Below are 15,296 nucleotides of genomic sequence, written 5' to 3'. Positions count from 1 at the left end.
TTATATTTCATGTCAAAGGACTTTTTTTTTCTACCTATAAACAGGGAATATTTTTAGGGATTGTAGTTTATCAAAGTTAATATCTGCGATAAATGGATCACATGAATGCTCACTACTACTGAAGAAAATGAGAGTGTTAAAGCATGGATAAAATGGTTCCTGGTGCCACCAACATTTCTTTTTCTTAGATGATGCCTCCTGATGTAGCAAATTTCCATGGGAATATAAAAAGAAGAAAGGGAGGAAATACAATCATTCTGGGACCCCTTTTTAGAACAATGTTCACTCATTCCTTCATTTTTTCAACAAATATTTATTGAACATTGCTAGGGATACAGCAAGAGCAGTCACAATCCCTGCTTTAACAAAGAAAACACATAATAAACAAGTAACTATACTCGTTAATTAGTGAGAAATTAGATAAACAGAAATAAAGAAGGGAAGGGAGTAGTGAGTGCTGGCAGTGGTTTGAGTGTCATTTTAGGTAGAGTGGTAGGGAGACCATTTCTAATAAAAAACATTAGAGCAAATGATAGTTGCTTCAATTGAGTGGGAAGCACACCAAACACATATTTGGGAGACTATCCGACAACAAGGAAAGGGAAAGTGTAAACAAAAAGCAAAAGCTTGTGAGTGAAACCTGAATACTGCTGTGCTTCAGAGGTTCTGCCAGATGGCACACCCACACAGACTGTTTCCCAGGGAATGTCTGTTACCCTGGAATCCCAAGGAAGCCCATCCCCAAGCCGATAAAAACATCCACATGGCCAGGCAACAAGTTTTATGATCCAAAGATAAACTCCAAATTTGAAGTGGGTGTTGTTTTTTTATGTTTGTTTTTTTGCTTATAAACATATAAGTTCTCTGATTAATCTCTCCCCACCCACTCTCCCATCCCCACCCTCCCTCTGAGATCCCTTAGTCTGTTTCATGCTTCTATGTCTCTGGATCTATTTTGTTCATCAGTTTATTTTGTTTATTACATTCCACATATAAGTGAGATCATTTAATACTTGTCTTTCTCTGCCTGGCTTATTTCACTTAGCATAATACTCTCCAAGTCCCTCCATGCTGTCCCAAAGGGTACGAGATCCTTCTTTTTTACAGCTGTGTAGTATTCCACAGTGTAAATGTCCCACAGCTTTTTTATCCGCTCATCTTCTGATGGGCACTTGGGCTGTTTCCAGATCTTAGCTATTGTAAATTGTGCTACTATGAACATAGAGGTGCATAAGTTCTAATTGGTGTTTCAGGTTTCTTAGGAATGGAATCACTTAGTCAAATGGCAGTGTTTTTTAATAAAGTATTTAGCAAAGGCCATAAAAGGACCCTGGTCTTTCCAGAACTATTTCTTGGAGGAATCATTTTAAATGAATCATACTAAAAGATAGTAATGATTATGGTATTCCCACTGCCTGGTCTGATGAATCTCAGAGGGAAGGGGGTGGGGTGGGAAGAGATTAACCAAAGAAATTCCATTCCTACATGTTTAATCCATGGACACAGACAATAGTTCAGTAGATTGGGGGGCAGGGCAGGGGGAGAGTGGCTGCTGGGTGGAGGGGGTCAATGGGGGGGAAAGTGGACATCTGTAATACTTTCAACAAGAAAGATAAATTAAGAAAAAAAAGAGGCAGTAATGAAATAACAAAAGAGCTGTTGTGGAGTTTAAGAAAAAGGGAATGCTAATTACCCATGTTTTTTTCCCATGCTAGTTGTAATTAGAATCAACAAAAGGAGCTTTTCTAATGGTACCTAAGTCCCATCTCCAAAGATTCTGGTTTAATGGAGGTAGACCCTCGTTCCCCCATTAAGTCTAACATGCAGCCAGGATTGACAATCACTTAGTTAAGATGTTAAAAATAAATAAAATAAGAACATTCCAGGCACTGCTTCTGGAATGCAAAAGCCATCTAACAATTATTCACTTAGTGAGCCATCAAGTTATGTATGGAGTACCTACTATGTGCTAGAAACTTAGCATTGGAGCTAAAGATGGTTAAAGGCAAACCATTCCTTACCTTCATGGAACTCAGATGGGGCAAGACAACTGACAAAGAAGCAAACAGCTTTTTCTAAAACAACATGATAGTGTAATAAGTGCTAGAAATGAAAGAAAGTGTGATGAAGTGGAGAGTATTGAGGTAGGAACTACTTTTGTTAGGTTGATTAAGAAAGGCCTCTCTGAAGAGGTGAAATTTAAGCTGAAACCTGAAAGAGAATAAGGGACCAACCCAAAGTCTGGAGGGTGAACGGCAAATGCAGAAGCCCTGAGAGGCTGAGTTGCTTGGTGTGTCTGAAAACAGAGAGGCAAATGTGACTAGAGCTAGAGAGAGTGAAAGAATATGTGTGAGATGACGGGAAAAGTTTGGATTTTATTCTAAGGCTAATAGGAAACTACAGAAAGATTTTAAACAGGAGAAAGAAAAGATTTCACTACATTACTGAAAGAGCACTCTGCTGGGGAAGGAATGGATTTGTGACTAGGGACCGGGACCTAGAAGCAGGAAGGCCAGTCCAAGCAGATGATGGTGGCTTGCCCCAGGGTGTCTGCAGGGGAAATGCGGGAGATGGTGGTAATCAGGCTGTATCACAAAGAGTGTGTGGGCAGGATTGGCTGATGTATTAGACATGGAAGGAGAGGGAAAGAGAGGGATCTGGTCTGACTCCGAGATTTTTGGCTTGAGTATGTGAAATATTTAGAAGTACTGAAATAGCAAAGACTGGTGGAGGAACAAGTTTAGAAACAAAGAACCAAAAGTTCTATTTGGGACCTACTACACTTGAAACACCTGACAGGTATCCAGTTAAAGATGTTGAGTAGGCAAATGAACGCGCAAACTTGAAGCACTTGGAAGATGTTTTCAGGTCAAAATATACGCTCGGCAGTCATCACCATATGACTGATGTCATACGTAGGACTCATTGGTATACAGGAGTTAAGTAAATATGCATGAGACTCATGGTGTCTGAAGGAAAGACATCAAGGCCACTTCCTGGAGATTTAACATTATTTTAGATTTCATGGATTCAGATGTTCTAGACTGAGGTCCAGGGTTAAGAAAGGGCCCATGAGGGAAGGGCGGTCTGGATGGCGACCCCAGGCTCAATCCCAGAGCAAAAGTGCTTGTAGAGTAAGGGCCAGCTGAGGCACAGTACATGGCTGAGACTAAATATTCAACCTGACTCCTGCCAAAGGTGGGCTGGGACAATAGCTAAGCAGTTGAATGCAAACCAAAGAGCTGTCAAGTTTGCAGTTCAAGTGTAATCTTGGTCCAGCACGCAGCTGGAGAGTGTGGGGTCACCTCCTGTAAAGAGGGTGGTACTGGCCTGTGCAGGGTTCCTTACCATTACGGATGCCATTTCTACTTCAGATAACAAGGCTGCATGAAACGGCACAGGGGCAGTTCTCAACCACAGGTAGGATGCAGGAAAAGCCATGACGGCCACAAACTGAAAATTTAAAATCCCGAGGAGATTCTCCAGATTTCGCCTTCTCTTCTGTTGGAGTCAGAATGAACCTCTTTTGTAAGAGTTAGACTCTGGGCAACTTAAGGGGAAACCCCAAAGCAGAGACTGGACATCTTGTTAATTGAGCTGGTGGGGTCTTAAATATTTAATTTGCTATTATAAGGATAAATGATCTTATTTGTATCCCAAACTAGTGCAGTACTTTATACGAAATATGTATATAGAAGTTTATGTTTATACTTTTTAAAGCCATTGAGGCATTGTGATTTATTAGTAGGTAAGAGTTTAGATCTGAATTTGAAGCATGGATTCATCACATATGATTTATTTGACCTTGGAAACATTAACCTTAAAATGAGGATTAAAATGGCATAATATGAAGGTCAAATAACATAATGAAGGTAAAGTACTAAATAGTGCTTGTTTCATAGTAAATGCTCAATAAAAATGAATTGTAATTAACTTTTTATTAAGCATTATTAAGCTACTATTTAATGCACCTTGCTGGACTCACTCCATTGTTTTGAACTCATTTTGAATCCTACTCTACTCAGTTTCATGCCAGCTGATAATTTGATTAATGACATCATTTATGTTCTCATACAAATTTTTAAAAAATGTTTACAGAACAGGGCCTCTAGGTCACATTAAACTCTTCCTTCCCTGAACTCATATATGCAATCCCAACCAAGTACAGTTCCTGATTGCACTCTAAATATTCCATAGGCCTTAATCTTATCTCCCTAAATAATCTTCATCTTTTTTTAGGATTAGGATCAGGTCTTAGTCTCCTTTTTACTTTGTTTACCACATCTTGAACAGTATTAGGCATATAAGAGCCAATAAATGCATACTTTTTTATTTAAAGACTGTCCTAAGCAGAAGTTGCACATAAGTATTGATTATTTCTTTTTGCTTTATGGGTCCCTAGAAATATAATACACATACATATATAAAATATCTGTGCACTGTAAGTTCAGATTCCTTCTCTGTAAAATGAGCAGGCTAGACCAGGCAATCTTTAAAGTCCTTTTCAGGAATATAAATATCTGATATTATTTTTTTTAAAACTGTGTTTCTAAAAGTTACCAAAGATAATGAATAATCCATTCATTCACTTACTCAACAAAATACTAATTGAAGGCCTACTATGTGCCGGACACTCTTCTAGGTGCTGCAAAAACAGCAGTGGACTTCCTGGAGCCTTCGTTTCAAAAGATTCACTTTGTTAAAATCTTGACCAAGGAAATTTTGAAAGTGAGGAAGAAAAAAAGATACAGCCCATTCATCAATTTAAATTTTAGAAGGAAATCTTACTTCTTTTCCATTTTATTCCAAAAGAAAGAAACCCGGGTTCCTAGCCAGCCCATGTATTTTCCATTCATTCAATCATAAAGCTATGAAAGCCCAAAACAGGCAAAATCCCTGTTCCCATTTACTCCACACATTAGTACCTGTCTATTTTGCCTTGAAAATCTCTCCCACTATTCACCCTTCCCACCAATCCCACCCATTCCTACTGCCCCTGCCCTGGTTCGGGCCTTCGTGTATTCTGATCCCATGAATTAGAGTCTCGTACTTGATCCCACTTACCCGCACTAATACAGCAGGTCCTCGCTTGATCAAGCATCACTCTCAGCATCACACTCACTCCGTGACTCCGAAACTTTCAGTGGGACTTTATTGCCCTCATAACAGAATTCCAGTTTTTTTAACCTGGCACATCAGGCCTTCAACAATCTGGCTTAAACTGCCTTTTAAAATTATTTTCCTCTATTTCCTCTTACATACTCCATGCTTGAACCAAAACGAGCCACTTATTTTTTTATCCCTACCTTCCACCCAACATACCAATCTCTGGGTTTTCTGTTCCATCCTCTGGAATCTTCCCTTCTCCGGTGATGCATGTCCACACCTATCAGTAGGTTTAAAACACGTGTATTTATTTTCTTACCTAACAAGAAGCCTGGACTTAGGGAATCCACACTGCTCAACATCATCAGTGACCCTGGCTCCTTCTAAATTCCTACTCTTTTGAACTAGCAAGTGACTTTCATCTTCATGGAAATAAGACAGTTGTTAAAACTTCTGGTATTATATCCCCATGCCTGGATTGACAAAGAGGGGAGGAGGGAGAGAATCAGCCTACATCATGAAAGCAAAATTCTTTCCCAAAATTCCCTAGTAGATTTCCACTTACAGTTCAGGGGCCAGGCTGTCACCAGGCCACCCCTAGGGAAGAGAGGTTTTAACTGAGCACAGAGGTCCCTTAACAGAGAATATGGGAAGAGCGGATAGCAAGGCACTCCTAGTAAGAGCCTGACGTATCTGCCACAGTTGGCAACCTGCAGTATCAAGTATACAGTCAAATTGGTTCTACTCACGGTGCTTTGCATGATTTCCGCTCCACTTTTTAAATTCTAAAGAAAGAACAAAAGCAGGGATAGTCCTGACTATACAGTCATGGCTTACGTGTGATCCTGGCCGGGACTTGCTGTCCTGCTACTCCATTCTTTCTGCTCTTCCCGCGTCACCAGGTGGAAACAGCGCCTCTCCCTGCAGTGTCCTTAGTGACGCCAGGACTGGAGCAGAGGGAGACGGGAAAGGAGGCTGGAGGGCTGGGCCCGGACGTGACTCTGGGTGCCAGTCTTATAGAGTATGGGCTCTAGTTCTGTTGTGGTACACGATTACATTTTATCAAAAGCACAGAATTAGAAAAATAGGAAATTTTTCTATTTTACCCCAAACCCTACTGTCATCCCAGTTGTGGGTGCATTTGAGAAGCTAGTTTCCCAATTTAGATGGAGCTCAAATTCAATTTGTAGAAACTCTATTTTTTATTGTAATAAAATATACATAATACAAAATTTTCCATTTTTTGCCCTGGCCCGTGTGGCTCAGTTGGTTGGGCGTCACCGCGTGCGCTGAAAGGTTGCCGGCCTGTGTCCCTGGTCAGAGCACAGGCCTGGGGGTGAGGGCTGGATCCCCAGTGGGGGGCGTGCAGGAGGCAGCTGATCGATGTCTCACTCTCACATTGATGGTTTTCTCTCTCTCCCTCTCCCTTCCTTTCTCTAAAAATCAATACAAATATACATATTTTTAAATTTACCATTTTAATCATTTTAGGTGTATAACTCAGTGGAACTAAGTGCATTCGTAATATGCAACCATAACCACTACGCTTTTCCAGAACTTTTTCACCATCTCACACAGAAACTCTGTACCCTCTAAACAATAACTCCCTCTTCCCCCTTCTCCCAGCCCCTCTCTCTACTTTCTGTCTCCATGAATGTGTCCATTCTATGTACCTCATATAAGTGGAATCATACAGCATTTATCCTTTCATATCTGATTTATTTTACTTAGCATAATGATTTCAAAGTTCATTCTTGTTATAGCTTGCATCAGAATTTCGATTCTTTATAAGGCTGAACAATATTCCCTTGTATGGATATACTACATTTCCTCTATCTAACCACCTGCTGATGGACATTTGGGCTGTTTCCACCTTTTGGCTATTGTGATAATATTGCTGTAAATGTTGGTGTAAAAATAGATGTTTGAGTCTCTGCTTTTTAACTATTTGGGGGAAAACTATATTTTAAACAATGTTGAAACTGTGGTTAAAATAAACCAGGTATATTATGTACTTATGAGACTTTTGTGGGCTAATCTCAAAAACTACCAATCATTTATAACATGTTTCTGGGCAAAAAATGAATTCCAAGTTTTTGATAACTAACGTGAAAGAAGCATCTAGTAACATGTTGTAAGGTGGCAATAACATGGTATGTATCCCCTATCTGAGAATTTTAAATTTATCTACAAATTTAAATATACCTCATTTATGTTATTTTAGTTCTTTGCCCATCCACAGCAGACTTGATTTCTGAGCTAAGCAGTGTCATGGGGAACTGAGCTGCTGTTAAACACCTCCCAGTTACAGAAATGGAATGGGGCTAGAAGCAGGAGTTGAGAGCAGTCTTTGTTAAAACTCTACCCACCTGCTGCCTTCCTGCAAACAGATGCTGTAGATTTTTGTTACCAGAGATTCTTGTAGCAGTATACAAATATAAAATAATGTCAATGCAATGCACAGGGTAAGCAGAGATATTTGAAGACTCTGAACATTTTTATTCTGGGAGGCCTTATCATCAAACATATAAAATGCATCTATACCCCAAATTAAATGTTTGATGTAACCTAGAAAAGAGTTGAGCTGAGATGAAGCTGGGTGTATTACTTTTGTAGACACTTAATTAGAAATATCTTACTTTTAGTTTCCTATTTTCTTCTTGTATTTTGAAGCCACTGTATTATTTTTCAGGTCTCAAATAATTTTATTGGCCCTTAAAAATGCATATGTCATAATTATATAGATAGCTTGACTTGTGGTGAGTCTTGATCTCAAAATAATTCTCACTTGTACCCTCTGAAAACACTTACTTCTGTCAATATAACTGAGGCCATAACTAATTTTTTATATTAATGTAGAGGCCAGAAGAACAACTAACCAGACAAAATATATATATAATATTTTTACCATTTCTGGATATGAAATAAAATCATGCAAGTAATCATAAATTTTTACAGTTGAGATTAACAACATTTCCAAAATAAGCTACAAAATTCCTACTACTGTCAGCTTCTTGAAATAGGAAAGTGCCATAGTAAAAGGCAAGCCTGGAAACAACCTCTCCTCTTCCCACATACCCACAATTAAAGACTCTCTTCAATTGACAAACTCGTTAAAATTGGAAGCTAACTCCCCTCTTAAATTTCTTAAGCACCCACTGTGAATTACTTTAATAGCATAATAAAATTATTTCCTACCTAATACAAAATTGTGGCTTCCAGTTGCATATTCTCTTGAATGCTGCAGATATATTTATTTTGTGATTAGCCTTTCGTGCCTCCAAGCATTGGCATGAGCCGTTCCTGTTTTCCTGGAAGACTGTCCTACCACTTCTTTAACTCATAAATGCTTATACCCATCCTCCAAAACCCAATTTAAATGTTATTGTCTCTGCAGCCTTTTCCTGGCTCCAAGAGGCTCTTTTTCCATTTTCCCGCAGGATTTACCACATTTTATTTAATTTTTATGTTAAAATGTCTGCTGCCTGCCACTAGACTTTCAGCATCTGGAAAACAGAGTCCCACACCTATCACAGTTAAATTCATAAAGCGAGTGGTTATTTTCTCTGCTATCCATACCTGCTGCTTTGCTAAGGGTAGCAGTTATTCTATTAATTTTATCTAAAAAATGAAGACCACAAAACTGACCATCTGTTCTCCCTCTTTGTGATGAAACAACATATTTGAGCGTCCCTTCGGTTAACTTTCCTGTTCTTTCATAACAGCTAACTGTTGGTCTTTCCAATGTGGCAAATTATGTCCCACCTCTATTGTAAAGAGCTGCTAGCCAAAGGCTATTCCACTTTAGATTCCTGGGGCTGCATTTTGGGAGAAGATGTAGTTAGGTGAGAGGAGCTATGGGAGAGCAAGAGGACGTGGGGGAGAGGCTGAGAGAGTGCTGTTGTTCTTCTGGGGAGGCTGGTTATGATGCTCAAAGATCACTCATCCTGGTGTTTATTTCTTAGGAAATAACATTAACTTTCTATTATTATGGCCCTTTAGCTATAAAAATGAAGTAAATTTAATGCAAAGAATCTCCCTATTTAGATAGGAGGAAACTGTTCATTGATGAAGATGAGAAAGGCTTTCTAGCTCACTCCTTCCAGTGAATCTCATAACTCACATGATTACTCCCATCAGGTCAACCCCTGTCACCGTGTCAGCGCCCTCTGCTGCGCAGGCGCAAAACTGCAGCAAGCTGGGTGCTGCTCCAAGATTTGTCTGGACTTTCAGGGCTTCGGCATTTTCCCAGAAGCAGGTCTTCGATAGCATCTTTATTTAACTTTAACTGGACAACTTTAAAATGTTGAGGGAAAGTCATTACAGGTTTATTGTTATGCTAGGGAAAATATTAATTACACGTTTGTAAAATGATTTAAATTACTTTAAATTTAAATTACTTCATGATATGGTGGTTATTTAAAAGCTGGCCTTTTATAATCATTGTGCTCTGATCATTTCCTCCTTGGCCTTCCTTTTGTATTTCCTCCTGTGTTGTTTTTTTTTGTTTGTTTGTTTTTTAAGTCAGAGCCAATTCTGAGACCCATAAACCTTTTTGCTTGCTTATGGCACTCAATAATTGTTTTATATGATGTTTGTTTTGTGCCATTGATTTGTTTCTATGCCCTAAATTAAAAATTTCTGCTTCTGTCTGAATTTTATTAACTGAAAATAGTATTAGTAGGCTGAAGCATTGGCTGTAAGTGGTCCTCTGTCAACCACTTACCTTTTTGTTTATCTTTCATTCCAGGTTATGAAATTTTAAGTATCACATTCACCTTTAAATAATCATTCCACATCTTTAGAGCAGTGTACCACACTAAGATTTACATGCTGTACCTTAATTTTGTAAATTTTTTCTCTATGAATGAAGAAATATTTAAAATGGTATAGTTTGAAATGGAAACAAGGATTTGTGTTTACATGCTGATTTTGGTAATATTCTGAGAGTCTGAGAAACAAGAGTTTTGAATTTATTTTTTGCCATCAGATAGTGATTTTTTTCTCCCTCTAAATCCACATATTTAGTTCATATTTATAAGTTTATTTGGTGTAGGTTTAGGTAATGTGTATATTTGTTATTAGCTAAATATTTTTCTTTACTTTTAAGAACTATATTTATATTTAAGATATATGAAGGTATCTTAGGAAATAATTTTTTGATATGTGTTACTTTTCTAAGAAAACATATGACATATTTTTTAAAACTAGGAAAACATTTAAAAATCACATCAAATTTAAAATATACAAATAGAAGAACAGGACAATGGATGGTTTCAAATATTAATGGACTTTTCATTGATTTCCAAATTTGGGGAAAATTAAATCAATTTTCAGATATAGCTTAATGCACAATGACAATGAAAAAGAAAAGGACCCAGCCAGTGTTTCTCAGTGGTTGAGTGTCGACCCATGAACCTGGAGGTCACAGTTCGATTCCCTGTTAGGGCTCATGCCTGGGTTTGGGCTGGATCCCCAGTAGGGGGCGAGCAGAAAGCAGTCAATCAATGATCCTCTCTCATCATTGATGTTTTTCTCTCTCTCTGCCTCTTCCTTCCTCTCTCTGAAGTAAATATAAAACATATTTTTAAAAAAGGAAGGAAGGAAGGGAGGGAGGGAGGGAGGGAGGGAGGGAGGGAGGGAGGGAGGGAGGGAGGGAGGGAGGGAGGGAGGGAAGGGGGGCTAAGGTAGAAATAGGTGAATAGTAATGGAAAATTTTTTTATAATAATATGTTCTGTTATCCAGCTAAGTACTTTTCTTCTCAATATAATTTTCTGTTTGGGGTGCTTCTACTTAGAGGAATAAAAGTAAATAGAAGGAATAAATATCACAAATGCAGATACATAATTTCTAGATATACTGCTTTTTATTTCACCACATTGAATTTAGTTTGACAGTAAGATACATTCTACATTTAAATGTAGTTAACATGCAGTTGGATAGCAGCATGTTTTATTAAAAGAGTATTTGTATTCTTTGAGTTTAAAAATATATATTAAAATAGTTTGTTTTCAACAAGAAAGTGGGAATGCCACTAATAAAATGCCACGTGTGACCTGATGACTTCCAACAGCAGTGTCGCATGACAGACAGGCTGCTCTTCCCACAGTTACTCACACTCTGTGTTCACCAGGGATGAAAGTTTGTCCCTAGAAGTTTGGACATTGATTTAAACCTCATGAGGAGGCACTTAAGATGGCTAATGCTCCAATTTCTGACTTTGTTTGGAAGAAAAGTGCATTCTTAAAAACAGAAACAGCTTATATGTTGCTGAAAACAAAATGGTTGATAAGACACTTGAAACATTAAATCCGCTTGACAAAGTAAACTTACTGCTTTAAACAAAGACAAAAGTATCCCTCTGCACTTTTCTAGGAATGATGCTTTCTTATATTCAATGCATGCTCAATAACTTGAAAAGGAAGAACAATAACATTAATGAGATACTTTAAATATTACATAAAATGATCATATAAATTATTTAATTTTTCCAAATGGGAAAGGATGTTTACATACGTCCTTAATGTAAAGATAGCTACAAATATCCAAGATATCCAAGAAGAAATAGCTAGTTGCTTATCCAGACATCTAGTCTCACTTTTTCTTTAGAAACAAAACCTGGTGTGCGTGAACGCGTATGTGTGTATGTATTTGTGTGTTCAGGCAATGTGCCCAGCTAAAGACTAAATTACACAGCCTTCATTGAAAGTAGGTATTGTCACATGACTAATGGGTGGATGCTTAGGTTCTTAGGTAGTCTAATAACATTAGATTCTTTTTTATTCTATAAGAAACCCATTTTAAATAAAAAGACATTGATAGGCTAAGTGTTAAATGAAGGGGGGGAAAAATATGCCATGCAATCACTAACCAAAAGAAAGCTGGAATGGTCATATTAAAATCATAAAAAGGAGAATTCTTTCCCCCCTCAGGTTTATTGAGGCATAATTGACAAATCAAATTGTATATATTTAAAGAATACAATGTGATGATTTGATATACATATACATTGTGAGTTATTTGCCACAATGAAGCTAACATACCTATTATCTCACATAGTTACCTTTTGAGTATATGTGAGTGCTAAGAATGCTTACTATCTATTCTCTTAATAAATTTGAAGTATACAATGCAGTATTAACTATAGTCATCACGCTGTACATTAGAGCCTCAGAACTTACTCATCTTATAAGTGAAAGTATATATCCTTGCACCAACATGTTGACTGTTTCCTTCACTGTACAGAAGCTTTTTCGTTTGATGTAGTCCCACTTTTTTATTTTTTGCTTTTGTTGCCTATAATTTAGTATCATTTTCAAAAACTCACTGCTGCCCTGGCCAGTGTGGCTCAGTTGGTTAGAGCTTCATCCCATGCAATGAAAGTTTGCCAGTTAGATTCCTGGTCAGGGCACGTACCCCTATCTAGGTTTTGGGTTTGATCCCCAGTGGGGACACATATGGGAGGCAACAAATAGATGTTTCTCTCTCTCTCTCTCTCTCTCTCTCTCTCTCTCTCTCTCTCTCTCTCTCCTGCATCTCTCTCTAAAACTGGTAAAACATATCCTTGGGTAAGGATTAAAAAAAACACACACTCAAAAACTCACTACTAAGACAATGTCAAGGAGGATTTTCCCTATCTCTTTTCTTATGACTTTTACAGTCCTAGATACTTAAGTCTTTAATCTATTTGAGTTAGTTTCTGTGCATGATATAAATAGGAGCCCATTTTCATTCATTTCCATGTATATATACAGTTTTCCCAACATCATTTATTGAAGAGATTACTCTTTCCCAATTGAGTGTTCTTGACACCCTTTTCAAAGAATAGTTGACTATAAGTGTGTGGGTTTATTTCTGAAATCTCTATTAGATTTCATTGGTCTGTATCTGTTATTATGCCAGTACATACTGTCTTAATTACTTTAGCTTTGTAATATAGTTTGAAATTAGAACGTATGCTGCTTCTAGCTTTGTTCTTGCTCTAGACTGGTTTGGCTATTCAGGATCATTTGTGGTTCCATGCAAGTTTTATGATTTTTTTTCTTCTATATCTGTGAAAAATACTATTGGATTTTGATTGTGTGTGCTTTGAATATGTAGATTACTTTAGGTGGTTTTGACATTTTACCAATATAATGTTTTCCATCCACAAGCACAGAATATCTTTCCACTTATTTCTGTCTTGTTCAGTTTCTATCATTAATGTCTTACAGCTTTAAGTGTATGGGTCTTTCACCTCCTTGCTTAAATTTATTCTTAAGTACTTTGTTGTTTTCGATACCATTGTAAATGGGGTCTTAATTTCTCTTTCAGATAGTTTATTATTAGTGTATAGAAGCACAACTGAATTTTGTATGTTGATTTTGTATCCTGCTATTTTATTGAACTAATTTATCACTTTTAAGTTTTTGGTGAAGTCTCAGAATTTTCTATATATATGGTCATATCGTCTGCAAACGAAGATAATTTTACTTCTTTATTTCTTATTTGGATGACTTTTATTTCTTTTTCTTGCCTAATTGCTGTGGCTAGGATGTCCAATATTGAGATGACTAGAAGAGGCAAGAGTAGGTATCCTTGTCTTGGTCTTAATCTTAGAGAAAAAGTTTTCACCATTTCGTCATTGAGCATGATGCTAGCTGTGGCTTCTCAAATGTGATCTTTATTATGCTGAAATACATTCCTTTTCTAATTTGTTGAGCATTTTTATAATGAAAGGATGTTGAATATTGTCCAATGCTTTATTTAATCTATTGAGATAATCATATGATTGGTATCCTTCATTCTGTTAATGTGGTACATCACATTTATTGATGTATATGTTGAAACATCCTTGCATTCCAGAGATAAATCCCACTTCATGGTGTATGATAGCTTTAATGTACTATTAAATTCAGCTTGTTACTACTTTGTTGAGGGTTTTTTGCATCTGTCTCTATCAGAAATATTGGTGTATAGTTTTCTCTTTTTGTAGTGTCCTTGTCTGGTTTTTGGTAATTGGGTAATGCTGGACTTGGAAAATGAGTTTGGAAGTGTTCCCTCCTTTTCAATTTTTTCGAGTAGTTTGGCAAGAATTGGCATTAACTCTTGTTTAAATATTTGGTAGAATTCACCAGTAAATCCATCTGCATCTGGTCTTTTGTTGTTGTTGTTGAATTTTTTTTAATTATTGATTTTTGAGAGAGAGAGAAAAAGGAAGAGAGAGAAACATTGATTTGTTGTCCCTCTTATTTATCCATTCATTGGTTGATTCTTGTATGTACCCTGACCAGGAATGGAACCAGCAACTTTGGTGTATTGGGACAGTGCTCTAACCAACTGAGCTGAGCTACCTTGCCAGGGCCTGTTGAGAGATTTTTGATTATTGATTCAACCTCCATACTAGTAATTGATTTATTCATATTTTCTATTTCTTCATGATTCAGTCATGGTGGGCTGTATGTTTCTAGGAATTTATCTATTTCCTCTAAATTATCTAATTTGTTGGCTTATAATTGTTTATAGTATTCTCTTATGATCCTATGTATTTCTGTGGTATCAGCATATGCTTACTGGATAATTTCAAATGACTTGTGTTAAAGTTCACAAATTCTTTCTTCTACTAATCACATCTGTTATTGAAACTCTCTATTGCATATTTCAATACACTCCTTGTATTCTTCAGCTTCATAAATTTTTCCCTTTCTTATGATTTATAGCTCTCTGTTAAAACTCTCATTTTATTCATGTATTGTTTTCCTGATTTCACTGAGTTGCTTATCTCTGTTCTCTTGTAGCTCACTAAGCTTCCTTAAAATAATTTGTCAGGCAATTCATAGATCTCTATTTCTTTATTGTAATTTACTATAAAACTATTGTATATCTTTTGTGGAGTCATGGTTCTTTGATTTTTTTGTGTTCCTTGGAGTCGGCATTGATGTCAATGGATTTGAAGAAGCAATCACCCATCTTCTCACTGACTGGCTTTGGGAGAGCGGTACCTTCAACTGTCAATCCACCCAGGAATTCTGAGGCTTTCCTAGACTTTTTTTTTTTAATATATCTTTATTGATTTCAGAGAGAGGAAAGAAGAGGGAGAGAGAGAGACAGAAACATCAATGATGAGAGAGTCATAGATCAAGCTTGCAACCCGGGCATGTGCCCTGACCAGGAATCGAACCCCGATTGCCTGGATCCTAGGTCGATACTC

This window comes from Miniopterus schreibersii (genome assembly GCF_964146895.1).
Source record: "Miniopterus schreibersii genome assembly, chromosome: 11".
Classification (NCBI taxonomy): Eukaryota; Metazoa; Chordata; class Mammalia; order Chiroptera; family Miniopteridae; genus Miniopterus; species Miniopterus schreibersii.
Note: the sequence above shows the minus strand (reverse complement) of the source record.